This window comes from Erinaceus europaeus, chromosome 2 (genome assembly GCF_950295315.1).
Source record: "Erinaceus europaeus chromosome 2, mEriEur2.1, whole genome shotgun sequence".
Lineage (NCBI taxonomy): Eukaryota > Metazoa > Chordata > Mammalia > Eulipotyphla > Erinaceidae > Erinaceus > Erinaceus europaeus.
The window spans coordinates 177959551-177975184 of record NC_080163.1 but is presented as its reverse complement, the minus strand read 5'-3'; the positions used below and the strand labels follow the sequence as shown (position 1 = coordinate 177975184).

The 15634-nt window shown below is 39.8% G+C and overlaps 1 long non-coding RNA gene and 1 other non-coding gene across 3 annotated transcripts in view; one reads left to right on the top strand and one right to left on the bottom strand.

Moving 5' to 3' along the window:
- LOC132536784 (uncharacterized) overlaps positions 1 to 15634 on the top strand; it is a 33697-nt gene that overhangs the window by 5992 nt on the left and 12071 nt on the right. The gene's annotated exons all lie outside the window — the stretch shown is intronic.
- Positions 9703 to 9809, bottom strand: LOC132537138 (U6 spliceosomal RNA). Its single transcript, XR_009548601.1, has one exon. It is a non-coding gene; the product is annotated as a U6 spliceosomal RNA (small nuclear RNA).

Here is a 15634-nt window from a genome sequence, read left to right as displayed (position 1 = left end):
AGGCCATGGCCGGTGCGCCGCTATGTTCCATCGCTGGGGAGCCAGAGACGACCCGAACTGCCCCTGCGGCTACAGACAGACTATGACCCACATAGTCAACGACTGCTACCTCTCCAGATTCAAAGGAGGTCTTGAAACTTTACATTAGGCTCAACCTGACGCTGTTGACTGGCTACGGAAGAAGGGCAAACGCTAGAAGAAGAAGAAGTCTATTTTAGATATATTTCAAAGGGCCTGTGATTTTACTAGTTTTTGCCTGAGTTTGACAGCTAACATGCAGGTGGACCCACCATCTCTGGGGAGATGGTGTCATAGTTGGAAAAAGGACTAGAAAGCTGGATTAGGGAAGAGAGTAGCTCGCAAATATGGGAAAAGTATATAAATATTGTTAACTGTAAGTCCTATCAATTTGATCTGGAGTCCATATTCAGCACAGGAGCCTGTGTAACCTCTGAATCCTTGTTGGTCTGAGCTTGCATTCTGTGGTCACAGTTATGAACATTCCAGGCTGCACTAGTTTCAGGACCCATCTCCCTCAAGTAGTAAAGTATGTTGCCCAACCTCCCTTCAGAGAACAGTCCCTACCATTATGGATCCACACTGAGGGCAAGGTCTTATAGGGGGCCACAAAAGGGTCCATTATGTTGTTTCTGGTGGAGATGACTAGTGACAGTGGAGAGAAGGATCTGTTATAAGTCTAGGCCCATCATGTTTGTGTGGGAATCCCAAGACTCCCTGTGTAGGGTCCCAGGTGATGGGGTGGCCTGGTAGTGACCAAAGAGTCGTCATTAAAGCATGTTAGTCTCTTGCCCAACTTCTGTAGTCCTTACTTTGTTTGACAAACTTAGCTTTGGAGTGATTGAGGGAAGTGTAATAGGAAGTAGGTGAGGAGGGTATCTAGGTCTAAGTAGAAACTATTTGATTAGGTACTTTATGGTGTCTCTTTATATATTTTTTTAGGTCTTTCTACTTGCTTGCTGCATTTATTGACTCACTGCAAACTATTGTGCACTTTTGCTTTAAGGTATATATTTTCCCCTAACTTATGGATACATGCCCTATAATTTTTGACCATTGTCACTTGAGGCCCCAAGAAACCCACACCTTCACTAAGAGGAGTGTAAACTTTTACATCTAGATGGATGTCTTCAGTGTGGCACCATCTAGAATACTAAAATATGCACAGATGTACCCATCCAGTGAATTCATTTCTAGAAATTTATCCTTAGATATTGTACTTGTACAAAAGGATATATGCACACATTCATTCACTGAAGCATCACTTTTGTTAGGAAAGCAATGGGGACAACCCAAATATAGGAATAAGTGACTGGTAAAATAAATCATGGTACATGGATACAACAGAATGACTTGCCACAGCTAAAAGGAAGAAAGGCAGGTCTTTCTGTTCTGTTGGAGAAAGATTTTCAAGATATATTGAGTGCAAAATATGAGGGAGAAAGTGGATGTGATTTCTGTGTGTTTAACATAATGCTGGCAGGATTTGTAAGTAACTTGGAGATATGGATTTGTAGGTGTTTGCTCACAGATACTCCTGTGGAAATTGGGCCCTTATCTACTTCTCTCATACTCTGAATATTGTGAGAATGATAGTGTGGGCTTTTGCAGGCTCACAAAGGACATGTGGGTTCCTTCTTACTCTTTTGGGTCACCTGGTTTAGAGGAAGCCAGCTGCTTACCCATGGAGCTGGTGAGCAGCCCTGTGGAGAGGTTCATATGATGAGAAAACTGAGGCCTTCTGCTAATAGTCAGCACCAATTTGCCAACCTTAGGAATTAGTCATCTCCAGAGAAGATCAGTGATGGCACCCTGGTCCGCATCTTAGCTTGGAGACCCCAGATCAGAATCATCCAGCTGAGCCATGCCTCAATCCTGATCCATGAAACAATGTAATATTAACTGTTTATTGTTTCAAGCTGATAAATGTTTGAGATCATCTGCTATGCAGTGACTGACCTCCCTTTATGTCTCTTGAACTGTGTACCTTTGGCACTTGTGCATATCCAAAGCATAGTAATGATAAAAAATGGTTTAAAAATCATAATATTAATCGTGGACTTTGTGATTCATAATTTGGGGGTAGATTTGAGGTGGGGAGATGGGAAGTCACTGCCTCATAATATGGAGGCACTACCAGGAGTGTTCAGAGTAAAGAAGGAAGAACCTGGCTTCCAGCTGTATGTGTTGGCAGACACAACTGTGCAACAATGAAAAACAAGTGCTTAAGGACAAAGGTTTTATACTGGAAGCTCAACACCACACTGACTCTTTTATTTGGCTAGCATATTAGATTGGAAAAACTGAATTTGACACCTTCCCACACACACACCCACAGTAATTAAAAGCAGAGATGTTAACAGCATTAAGTGTTGGACCTCTTATATATCAATAATTTCCTTGTAAACCATTATTTACCTCAATAAAATGATTAAAAAATAAAAAGTTCCCCCACTGACCTGCCCAACACTTTATTGGAAATGGACTGTCTTTTGTGATTGCTTCTATCCTTTTCTTTCTTTTCCATCTCTTTCTAGTTGTCAAGCCAGCATCACAGTCTGTAATCTCTCCCTACCTTTCCTGGCCACCTGTTCTTTATCCTTCACAGGTCTTCCCTCCAAGAAGTCTCCTGTGTGTCTGATCCTGTCTGCATCTAGGACACAGGTGTACCAGTGGCACTCAAAGTACTTCTAGAGTTTAGAAAACTCCCTCCTGCTCTTCCCTTTCTCTGTCCTTTCTTCCAAGCCTTAATCTCTATTCTTTTCTCCAGCTGACGTAATGATGGAAGAGCATTAATTCACCCTCTGGTCACATTTCAGGATTTTTTTTCAAAGAGATTTATTTATTTATTTATAAGACAGAAAGGGAGAGTGACACACAGAGAGAGGAAGGAGAGAGAGGGAGAGGGAGAGAGGAAGGGAGGGAGGGAGGGAGCAAAGGAAAGAGTATTATATATACTGCTAGGGATTGAACTTAGATCCTTACTCATGCAAATTCTCTGTTCTACTATGAAGCTACCTCCCAAGCTGCTAAGATTGCTTTTTTGAGACAGGAATATCACCATCTTTTCCATGATGCTTTCTATTCTTGTTTATTGAGACAGACTTAGCAGTATCTTCACAAATCCCCACAAAATCTCCCTGCTTACAGGCTAAAGCAAGAAAATCTTTTATTCTGAAAAGAAGGCTAAAGAGAGAAATTTCCTACTATAGGAGTAAGTGCCTGAATTTTATGAATGAGGAAACTAAGGCTTAGAAATGTAAAGAGCCATTTAAAGCCACACAAATTAAGAAATTTCACAATTAAGATTAAAACATAGTTTTACTCTAATACAGGGTTTAAATTCTTCACCATTATAGTATATATTCATATCAACTTCTATAAAAGAAAATTAGAACCTTCAGCTAGAGAGAGACCTGAAAGTTAGTGATACACATATCTAATTGTTTTTATTTTTATTTATTTTTATATTATTTTTTAAATTTTTATGCCTTGAAAAACTGCAATAAGAATAGTACAGAGAGTTGGGCGGTAGCGCAGCGGGTTAAGCACACATGGCGCAAAGTGCAAGGATGGTCGTAAGGATCCCAGTTTGAGCCTCCGCTTCCCCACTTGCAGGGGAGTCGCTTCACAGGGAGTGAAGCAGGTCTGCAGATGTCTCACTTTCTCTCCCCCTCTGTCCTCCCCTCCTCTCTCCATTTCTCTCTGTCCTATCTAACAACGACGACATCAAAAAGTACAACAATAAAAAGACAACAAGGGCAACAAAAGGGAAAATAAATAAAAGAAAAAAAAGAATAATACAAAAGGAATGAGGTGCTGACAGAAATGAAGTAGATTCACTAAAATCACAGACTGCAATTAACAATTCTGGATCAAATATACAAAGCAACTTAAAGACCCTCAACCTTCAGTCTTATAAACACTACTCAAAATGTTCAAGGTGCAGCCAAAAATAACTCAGTACATAAGGAATCAGGAAAATGTGATCAGACACTAACCTCAAGATGACCCATATGCTGAAAGTATTAAACATTCTCACAGTTATTATCCTCTAGGAGATAAAGGCAAACATGCTTGAAAAGATTAAAAATCCTCAAATCAGGGCCCAGCAAAATAGCTCATTAGGAAAGTGTGCTGCTTTGTTATGTACACGACCCAGGCTTGAACCAGCTCCCACCACATTAAAGGAATCTTTGGTGCTGTGGTCCTCTCTCTCTCTCTCTCTCTCTTTCTCTCTCTCTCCTTTTTTCCTTCATCCTCTTTCCTTCTCTGACTTTATCTAAAATAATCTTCAAATCAATAATAAAAGATCAAAAATAATATAAGATTACACCTCGGGACCAGGCAGTAGTTTGCTGGGTAGAGAGCACACCTTACCAGAGCCTTGAGCAAGGACCTGGGTTTAAGTCCCTGGTATCTCTCTTTCTCCCTCTGTATTCCTCCTTGCTCTTCAATTTCTCTCTGTCTCTATAAAAAAAGAAAGAAGAGAAGAAAGAAAGAAGAGAAAGAAAGAAAGAAGGGGAGGAAGGAAGCAGGAAAGAAAGAAAGAAAGGAAGGAAGGAAGGAAGAAAGAAAGAAAAGTTAGAAAAAAAGAAGAAAATGGTTACTGGGAGCAATGTGGGTACTGAGCTCCAGTGACAAGCCTGATGACAATAAAAATATGAATAAATAAATCAAATTATAAAATAGATTTCAGCTTAGATTTTTTAAATTTTTATTTATTTATTTGTTTGTTTTCCCTTTTGTTGCTCTTGTTTCATTGTTGTAGTTATTGATGTCATCATTGTTGGATAGGACAGAGAGAAATGGAGAGAGGAGGGGAAGACAGAGAGGGGGAGAGAAAGACACCTGCATGTGTGTGCACGTGCGCGTGAATGCGTGTATTTATATTTGAAATAAAAGACTGACAATTTTTAAAATTTATTTATTGGGGAATTAATGTTTTACATTCAACAGTAAATACAATAGTTTGTACATGCATAGCATTCCCCAGTTATCCATATAACAATACAACCCGCACTAGGTCCTCTGTCATCCTTCTTGGATCTGTATTCTCCCCAACCCCCCACACCCCAGAGTCTTTTACTTTGGTGTAATATGCCAATTCCAGTTCAGGTTTTACTTGTGTATTCTCTTCTGATCTTGTTTTTCAACTTCTGCCCAAGAGTGAGATCATCTCATATTCATCCTTCTGATTCTGACTTATTTCACTTAACATGAATGTTTCAAGGTCCATCCATGATTGGCCAAAATAGTGAAGTCACCATTTTTTATAGCTGAGTAGTATTCCATTGTGTATATATACCACAACTTGCTCAGCCACTCATCTGTTGTTGGACACCTGAGTTGCTTCCAGATTTTCACTATTACAAATTGTGCTGCCAAGAACATATGTGTACACAGATCTTTTTCGATGGATGTGTTGTTTTCCTTAGGATATATCCCCAGGAGAGGAATTGCAGGATCATAGGGTAGGTGCATTTCTAGCCTTCTGAGAGTTCTCCACACTGTTCTCCACAGAGGTTGGACCAATTGACATTCCCACCAGCAGCGCAGCATTTGTTGCTGCAGCATTTGCTGCTGTTACCTTTTCTGATGTATGACATTCTCACGGGAGTGAAGCGGTATCTCATTGTTGTCTTTATTTGCATTTTTCTAACAACCAAAGACTTGGAGCATTTTTTCATGTGTTTCTCAGCCCTTTGGATCTCTTTTGTGGTGAAGATTCTGTCCATGTCGTCTCCCCATTTTTGGATGGGGTTATTTGTTTTCTTGTTGTTGAGTTTGGCAAGCTCTTTATATATTTTGGTCATTAGCCTCTTGTCTGATGTATGGTGTGTAAAGATCTTCTCCCATTCTGTGAGGGGTCTTTTGGTTTGGGTAGTGGTTTCTTTTGCTGTGAAGAAGCTTTTTGATTTGATGCAGTCCCATGAGTTTATACTGCCTTAGTCTTCTTTGTAATTGGATTTGTTTCATTGAAGATGTCTTTAAAATATATGCATAAAAGAGTTCTGCCAATATTTTCCTTTAAGTATCTAATAGTTTCTGGTCTAACACCCAAGTCCTTGATCCACTTGGAATTTACTTTTGTATTTGGTGAAATATAGTGGTTCAGTTTCATTCTTCTGCATGTTTCAACCCATTGTTTCCAACACCATTTGTTGAAGAGACTCTGCTTTCCCCATTTAATAGTCTGGGACCCTTTGTCAAAGATTAGATGTCCATAGGTGTGCGGGGCTTACTTCTGAGCTTTAAATTCCATTCCACTGGTCAGTATGTCTATTCATATTCCAGCACCAAGCAGTATTGATTACAATGGCCTTATAATACTGATTGAGAATTGGAAGTGTGATGCCTCCAGTTCTGTTCTTTTATCTCAAGATTGTTTTGGCAATTCTAGGTCTTTTCTGGTTCCAGATAAACATTTGTAACATTTGTTCTATTCTCCTAAAAAATGTGCTTGGGATCTTGATGGGGATAGCATTAACTTTGTAGATGGCTCTGGATAGTATATTCATTTTGATGATGTTAATTCTTCCAAGCCATGAACATGGAATATCTCTCCACTTCTTTGTGTCTTTTTCAATTTCCTTGAGTAGTGACTCATAATTTTCAGTATACAAGTCTTTCACTTCTTTGGTTAGGTTTATTCCTAGATATTTTATTGTTTTTGTTGCTATAGTAAAAGGAATTGATTTCTGGATTTCAATTTCTTCTAACTTAGTGTTTGTGTGGAGGAATGCCACTGACTTTTCAATGTTAATTTTGTAGCCTGATACCTTACTGTATTGCCTGATGATTTCCAAAACTTCTTGCTGGATTCCTTAGGGTTTTCTATGTATACTATCATGTCATCTGCAAATAGGGAGAGTTTGACTTCTTCTCTTCCAATCTGTATCCCTTTAATTCCTTGCTCCTGCCTGATTGCTATGGCAAGAACTTCCAACACTATGTTGAATAGTAATGGTGATAGTGGGCATTCCTGTCTAGTATCTGATCTAAGTGGAAATGCTTCCAGTTTTTCACCACTGAGTATGATGTTGGCTGTAAGTTTGCTATATATATACTCTATTATCTTCAGTAATTTTCCATCGATTCCCATTTTGGTAGTGTTTTGATTATAAAGGGATGTTGTATTTTGTCAAAGGCTTTCTCTGTATCTATTGAAATGACCATGTGGTTTTTGGTCTTGCTTTTGTTGATATGGTGGATCATGTTGATTGATTTACATATATTAAACCAATCTTGCATGCCTGGGATAAACCCCACTTGGTCATGATGAAAAATCTTTTTACTATATTGCTGTATTGGCTAGAATTTTGTTCAACATTTTTGCATCTATGTTCATCAGAGATATTGGTTTGTAGTTTTCTTTTTTGGTTGTGTTCCTGTCTGCTTTTAGTATCAAAGTGATGTTGGTTTCATAGAAGCTGGAAGGGAGTATTCTAGTGTCTTCAATCTTCTGGAAGACTTTTTAAAAAAATATTTATTTATTCATTTTCCCTTTTTGTTGCCCTTGTTTTATTGATGTTCTTCTTATTGTTGTTATTGATGTCATTGTAGGATAGTAGAGAGAAAGAGAAATGGAGAGAGGAGGGGAAGACAGAGAGGGGGAGAGAAAGATAGACACCTGCAGACCTGCTTCACCGCCTGTGAAGCGATTCTCCTGCAGGTGGGGAGCCAGTGGCTCGAACCAGGATCCTTAAGCCGGTCCTTGTGCTTTGCGCCACCTGCACTTAACCGCTGCGCTACCTCCTGACTCCTTCTGGAAGACTTTTAAAAGTAGTGGTATTAGTTCTTCTTTGAAGGTTTTGTAGAATTCATTTGTAAAACCATCTGGTCCAGGACTTTTATTCTTGGGAAGGTTTTTTGATAATTGTTTAAATTTCATTAGCTGTGATGAGCCTGTTCATATTATCTAGTTCCTCTTTAATTTTGGAAGTTCATAAGTATCTAGGAAATTGACCATTTATTCCTGGTTCTCTAGCTTGGTGGCATATAGTTGTTCATAGAAGCCTCACATGATATATTGAAATTTCTGTGGTGTCTGCTGTGATATGTCTTCTTTCATTTATGATCCGATTTATGTTCATAGCTTGTATGGCTATGAACTTCCCTCTCAGTACTGCCTTAGCTGTGTCCCAAATATTTTGATAGCTTATATCTTCATTTTCATTGAACACTGGAAACATTTTGATTTCCCCTTTATTTCCTCTTTGACCCAGTAGTTGTTAAGTAGTGTACTGTTGAGCTTCCACATTTTGGGACTATTACTAATCTTTTGTTGACTGTTAAGTGTTAGTTTAATTCCACTGTGGTCTGAGAAGATGCTTGGGATGATTTCAATGCTCTTGAATTTGCTGATGCTGTGTTTACGGCCTAACATATGGTCTATCCTGGAGAATGACCCATGTGACCTTGAATAAAATGTATATTCCAGTTTCTTGGGATGAATGACTCTGAAAATGTCCAGTAGTTCTACTTTGTCTATCTCCTCATCTAGCCCCCTCATTTCTTTATTTATTTTCTGCCTGGATGATCTGTCAAGTTGAGACAGTGAGTGCCCTACTATGACTGTGTTGCTGTTAATATATTGCTGTAGCTCTTTCAGTAGATGTTTGATATATTCAGATGGCTTCTCATTGGGTGCAATGATGTTAATAATTGTTAAGTCCTTTTGATTGACTGATCCTCTAAGCATTAAGTAATATCCATCCTAACCTTTTAAAATTTTATTTTTTTTAAAGTCTGTCATGTCAGATATGATAATAGCTGTTCTTGCCCTTTTTTGTGGGTGACAGGCTGTTACGATAGTTTTCCATCCTTTCACTCTGAGTCTTTGCTTGTTTTGTTGAGTTAAGTGAGTTTCCTGTAGACAGCATATTGTTGGGTTGTGTTTTCTGATTCATCTTCCTACTTAGAATGCCTTTTAATAGGTGAATTCAGGCCACTGACATTTATTAACATAAAAGTTTGAATATATTTTAACGCCATTCTTGTAGATTTTTAGAGTGTTCTGGTAGATGGCATATTTATGGTGGTCTGAGTGTTTATAGGAGACCATTCAGAACTTCTTTCAGGTTAGGCTTGGTGAAATTGAGAGAGGAGGGGAAGACAGAGCGGGGAGAGAAAGACAGACACACCTGCCGACCTGCTTCACCGTGTGTGAACCAACCCACTTGCAGGTCGGAAGCGGGAGGCTTGAACCTGAATCCTTCAGTTGGTCCTTGTGGTTCACACTATGTGCGCCTTACCTGGTATGCTACTGCCCCTCCCCCAAACAAACAAATCTTAAAATGTATAAAAAGTCATAGTCTAGGGGTAAAATTTCAAATCACATACCCGACAAGGGCATCCATAGTATACAACTTTATTTAAAAATGGGTAAAGGGAGTTGGGCGGTAGCACAGCGGGTTAAGTACAGGAGGCACAAGGTGCAAGGACTGGCGTAAGGATCCTGGTTCAAGCCCCAAGCTCCCTACCTGCAGGTGAGTCACTTCACAAGCAGGTCTGCAGGTGTCTATCTTTCTCTCCCCATCTCTGTCTTCCCCTCCTCTCTCCACTTCTTTCTGTCCTATCCAACAACAACGACATCAATAAGAACAACAATAATAACTACAACAATAAAAAAAACAACAAGGGCAACAAAAGGGAATAAATATATATATATTTTTTTTAAAAAAAAATATGGAACGCTTCACGAATTTGCGTGTCATCCTTGCGCAGGGGCCATGCTAATCTTCTCTGTATCGTTCCAATTTTAGTATATGTGCTGCCGAAGCGAGCACAATATATATTTTTTAAAAAGATGGGTAAGAAGGTTGATAGCTGCTTTACTAAAGAAGATACTTAGTTGACAAACTAATGTGAAAAATGTTCAGAATCATTAGATATTAGAATGATGCACATTAAAACCACAATATATCTATTTGAATGACTTATAAAACAAAATCAGTACAAAAAATGGAAATATCAGGTGCTGGTACAGATACTGACCAACTGAAACTTTCATTCATAACTACTGTGAATTCAAAAAAATGGTACAACCACAGGAAATGTAGTTTTAATGTCTTAGGAGGTTCAACTCTCACTGTATGACCCAACAACCTCACGTCTAGTTACTTACTCAGAAGCAATTTTTTGTTTATTGTATTTTAGTGAGAGAGAGACCAGAGCACTGGGATCTTAGAGCCTCAGGCCTGAAAATCTTTTGCATAGATGAAACTGGGGGGGGGGAGGGCGAATATATACAAATATAGACAGATATTTGTAGAGATAATAGCTTACCCAAATCTACAACCTTAAGAGAACAGCTTACAATGGAGGGAGGGAATTAAGAACTCTGGTGGTGTACCCCTTTTATATTCTAATTTTGTAAATCAATATTAAATCACTAAAAAAATTTTTTTTTTAATGCCATGTAACAGGTTACAACTTCATCTTGATTTCAGTAGGAAATAGCAAAGAGTTTTGACTGTAGGGTCTAGAAGTGACCCCTCCCCCACCTTATTGCAATCAAAGGAAGCCAAGGAATGGCATATCTGGGAATTACTTGGGAAACAGTCCTACTCCACCACCCCCCCCCCCAGAACCAGTAGCAGTTATCTATTTTCTGAGTCCCTAGGAAATTTGTGGTTGGAGAAAATTAGAGCAACTGGTAACCTGATTGTTCTGCCCTTGTGTCTCTAGTGGTGTTTCCCAGTAGGAAAAATTAAAGCAAGAAAGTCTGGTGTTTTGTCCTGCCTCCAGCAAGACCCTGAAGATGGTGGGGGTGTGGAACAGAAATGACTTCTAATCACTTTCCAAAGGCACTAAGAACCTCAGTCTCTAAATGACAAGTATTGCTGAATAATTCCCCTGACCCTTTCTCCAGGTTTTTGTCCTCTCATTATGTCTTTTTTCTTATGTGGAGGGTTGGAAAAAAAATGGCATGGTAATTTCCCCTGGCCTTTGTAAGGCTGTTTTTGTGTTCAGATTTTTATATTTGATTTTCTGAGTTTTGTTTTATTTTGTTTAGTACAGGAGGATTTGTGTTCTCTTAGAGTAGTCTTTGATTTTGCTGATTTATTTTTGTTTATTTAGAGTTTTGCTTGTTATGGGTTGAGGGAGAGACTCTGTTACTTAGGAAATCCCCTCCTGAGCCTTTGGGGGGAAAAAAAAAAAAGAGGGGAATTTCTTATTCCTGGCCTCCTACTCAGGAAATAGCTGAAAATCCATAGGAGAATAACGACTTTAACCTAAATCATACTGGCACAGAGTTCCTTCTAATGGAAAACTGTGCTTGTTTCACGTGGTGAAGCAAGTCTACAGGTGTCTCTCTGTCTCTCTTTCTCTCTCTCTCCCCATTCCTCTCAATTTTTCTCTATTCTATCAAATGAAATGAATAAAGTTTAAAAAAACTTAAAAAAAAAGAAAATTGTGCTTTTGAATTTTTCCCTCCTTTTCTAGCAATAGGAAGCTCAGAAGTTTTCCAGCATGATTTCATTTACTGCCCAGATGGGCACTGATGTACAACTCCCAGATTTAGTCATTCCTTTGAGGGAATCCAACACATTAAGCTTAACAAAAACAAAAATAAACCCACACACATAAATCTCAATTAGTTGGCAACTCATGTCAAGAACAAATGTAGGAAATGTTTTATGTACTGTGGGACTTTCAGCTACAAATTACATAATCACAGATTTCATTAATTCTGATTTTGAACTCATAGTAAATTTCATTCTTTCAGTGTCAGTTCCAAAAGTTTTGGAAATAGCATTTGGTATACCCTTAAAAATTATACTTAAAAGTTTTTTTTCCAGTGATTTAATATTGATTTACAGAATTACAAGATTACAGGGGTACACCACCAGAGTTCCTAATTCCCACTCTCCGTTGTAAGCTACAGCAGTTCTCTTAAGGCTGGAGATGTGGGTGAACTATTATTTCTGTAAGTATCTGTCTATATCCGTATATATTTGCCCATTCCTGCCCCCCTACAGTTTCATCTTCTCTTCCTTTCCAAGCCACACATACACCTATTACTACATCCAAATGTCCCTCCCTCTTTCTTCTTCTCTCTCTTGAGTCCTGATGGAGTTGGAGTTCAGAGCCCTCTGGTCATCTTCCCTCTATCATTTCTCCTCCATTGGGACTATGAATCAAAATTCTTTTGGGGGTGCAGAAGGTAGGACTTCTGGCTTCTGTAATGGCTTCTTGGCTGGACATGAGCGTTAACAGGTCAATCTATACCCCCAGCCTTACAGGACATTTTTGTGCACTCTCCCTGGCCTTCTGTTGATGATGAGCTTCTTATCACCTCAGTGCTCCATGAACCAGAAAAACCATTGCTTATCTGGTGATTTGAGGGAGCATGCCTAGGAGTATTGCCTGAAACCTATAGCTCCCTGCAGAAACTAATGGACAACAGACTTAGCAAATGAAGAAATGTTTACCCCCTCCCTTAAACCTCCTTTCTCTTTATCAGACTGTAACAGCTCACAGAGCTGAACTGAAAGCCTGGTGTTAGAAGAAGAAATTACATAGAAAACTTCAAACAGTGTCAGGATTGGTGTTTGTGTTAACTTAGGGCCTTTTAAAGTGTGTGTGTATATTGCCAACACTTTAAAAGATTGTAAACAGCAGAAGCAGCAACAGCATACCCTCTTCAAATGTCTCAACAAATTAAAACACACAGTTTGAAATCAAAACAGTGCCCACACATAGGATTATCTTGATGTCCCTCCCTCCTGTTTCTCCTTCTCTGGGTCAGAGACATTGGTCTCTTTTAGCTGATTTGTCTCAGTTAGGCGTAAAAAAAAAGGGGGGGGGGACTTCTAGTCTGTCTCAGACACCTCGAGGCCTAGATACAGTTTGTAAAATAAAGGGCTGAATTTTCAGTTTCTCCAGGCAAGTTCACAGTAGAGGATGTGCACAAGATAGAGTAACCATAGTGTGGGGTATATATAGGGAATAGCTATTCATATTGCTTTCTCTGTTGTGACCAGGGCATGACTTTAGAACATCTCTTTCCTATCAAGAGAGTGGGTGCTTTTGCTTTTTACCCACTGCCACTAAGATAGCTCTGAATCCCATTTCTTGAACTCCCAGCAGCCCACCTCCCATGTGAACTTTGTGGTCACACAGGACCTCTGGCAACAATCAGTGTTACTGAGAGACAGACAGGGTTTCACCTGGTTTAGTCTGTTTGACTTTCTGGAATCCAAACTGCCTTACTCAGTTTATGTTTCCCTAATTCATCATGAAAATAGAAGATTGACTGAGCATAAGTTCACCTAATTAGAACTCAGAATACATTTATTTCCTTTTGGTTTGAGAGCTTTCCTAATTCTGAGCCCAGAGGGAACCTTTCTTTTTAAATTCAATAAATACAACTGTATACCACGCAAAGATTATCAGTAGAGATTTGTAGCTAAAATCCAACCTTTACCCCACTTGTACCCTATCTGGAATGCAGTCCTTGGGGGGCTCTTCCCCCCCCACTAGGATTATTGCTGGGGTTTGGTGCCTGTACTATAAATCCATTGCTCCTGGATTTTCTCCCTTCCTTCCTTCCTTCCCTCCTTCCTTCCTTCTTTCTTTCCTTCCTTCCCCTTATATTCTCTCTTTCTCTCTCTCTTTCTTCCTCCCTCCCTCCCTTTCTAATAGAGACAGAGAAAATAAGAAGGAAGGGGGAAGAGAGAGAGAGAGAGAGAAACACTTGTAGCACTGCTTCACAGCTTTTGAAGCTTCTCTGTGTGGGGATCAGGGGCTTGAATCCCAGTCCTTGTGCATGGTAATGTGTACATACTATCTGATACATCACTGCCCAGCATACCCCCTCCAGATCCCCCCTTAAAAAAACCAGTCTGTCCAGGGGCCAAATAAGTGTCATAATATTTAGACCATTGGACTCTTAAGTTTGTACTCTTGAGTTTGATTTCTGACACCTCATGTACCAGAGTGATGCTGTGATTTTTTGTTTTGTTTGTTTTCTCTCTCTTATTAATAAATACACTTTTAAAAAGATGAAAAGTGTCACTCTATGAGGCTAACTTGCAGGTTGTAGAGAACTTTTTACTATCCACTGTTTATAGTACAGCCCCCATTTGGATTATTAGAGGCAAAGTAACTTCTGGAGTTTGTGTGGGCAGGGGTATCTTGAGAAGTTTGGAGATGTTGCTCATGAGGTTAGACCCATTTTTTCTTGTCACAATGGGGTTGGGGTGGGGGCGTTGTTATTGGTGGGGAGAGGTAGGGATGTTGTTAAGTACCCTATAATGCACAGAAAAGCTCCCTCAACAGGAAATGATCTGACCCAAAATGTGAACAGGACTATGGGATGAGAGAGAAAGCTCTATTAGGTAAGGTACCTGTACTGTCATGGTTTCACAAGAAATATGTTATGGTAATAAAGGAAGAGCCAGTGCTGTCATATTTGTCCCCTTCTCTCTGTAAGATGAATACGCAGTCCAGAATAGTAAAATCACAAATGTGTGAGACTCAGCTCAAAAAGAAAAAGGAAAGAAAAAGGAAGAAGTAGAAAGAAAGAAGGAAAAAAGAAAGAAAGAAAGATAGAAGGGAGGGAGGGAGAGAAGGAAGGAAGGAAGGAAGGAAGGAAGGAAGGAAGGAAGGAAGGAAGGAAGAAAGAAGATAATAAAGCAGGTTGTTCTATTCTGAGGAGTGGTTGACTCATCGCAAATTCAAGCAGAGGATAGTGACTGTGTCTGCTTTTTGTTGATTTCCTGTTTGTCCCTGTCCAGGTTTGTGCAAGTTCTCACCTTAGTGTAGGAGGCATGGCCAGTGTCCATCAGGTCTGATAGTAGTGGGTGTGTAGAGGGTTCCCAGGAACCTCTTCACTCTAACTCCCTGTATAGAAAGGCAGCAGGAGTCAGCAAGAGGCCCTCAGGGGAAGGAATTCAGCTGTCTCCCTCTTTTTTTTTCTTCTTGTTTTATTTTTATTTTTTATTATTTATTTTCCCTTTTGTTGTCCTTGTTGTTTGTTGTTGTTGTTGTTGTTGATGATGATGTCATCGTTGTTGGACAGGACAGATTGAAATGGAGAGAGGAGGGGAAGACAGAGAGGGGGGAGAGAAAGATAGACACCTGCAGACCTACTTCACCGCCTATGAAGCGACTCCCCTGTAGGTGGGGAGCCGGGGCTCCAAACAGGATCCTTACGCAGGTCCTTGTGCTTCATGCCACGTGCACTTAACCAACTGCACTACCGACCGACCTCCTCTTATTTTATTTTTAGCATATGTCAACCAGGTGCACCACCACCCAGCCTTTGTTTTATTTTTAAATATTTTATTTATCTGTTGAATAGAGACAGAAGTTGAGAGAGAAAGGGAAGAGCACCTGTAGTGCTGCATCACGGCTCATGAAACTTCCCCCATTCAGGTGGGGACCAGGGGCTTGTGCACTCTACTAGTCATGCCACTAGCTGGCCACTGGGTGTATATTTTTTTCCTGTGCAGCCACTTCAGATTGGACAGTGAGGGACTGAATTGGAGGCAATGCCTAACCTCCTTTGGTCCCTCTGGCTTATTACTGATCTGCTTCTAAGCAGCACACACCTTCCTGTGATTCTCTCCCCTTAGACTAGGCATCCCAAGGGACAAGGGGGTGG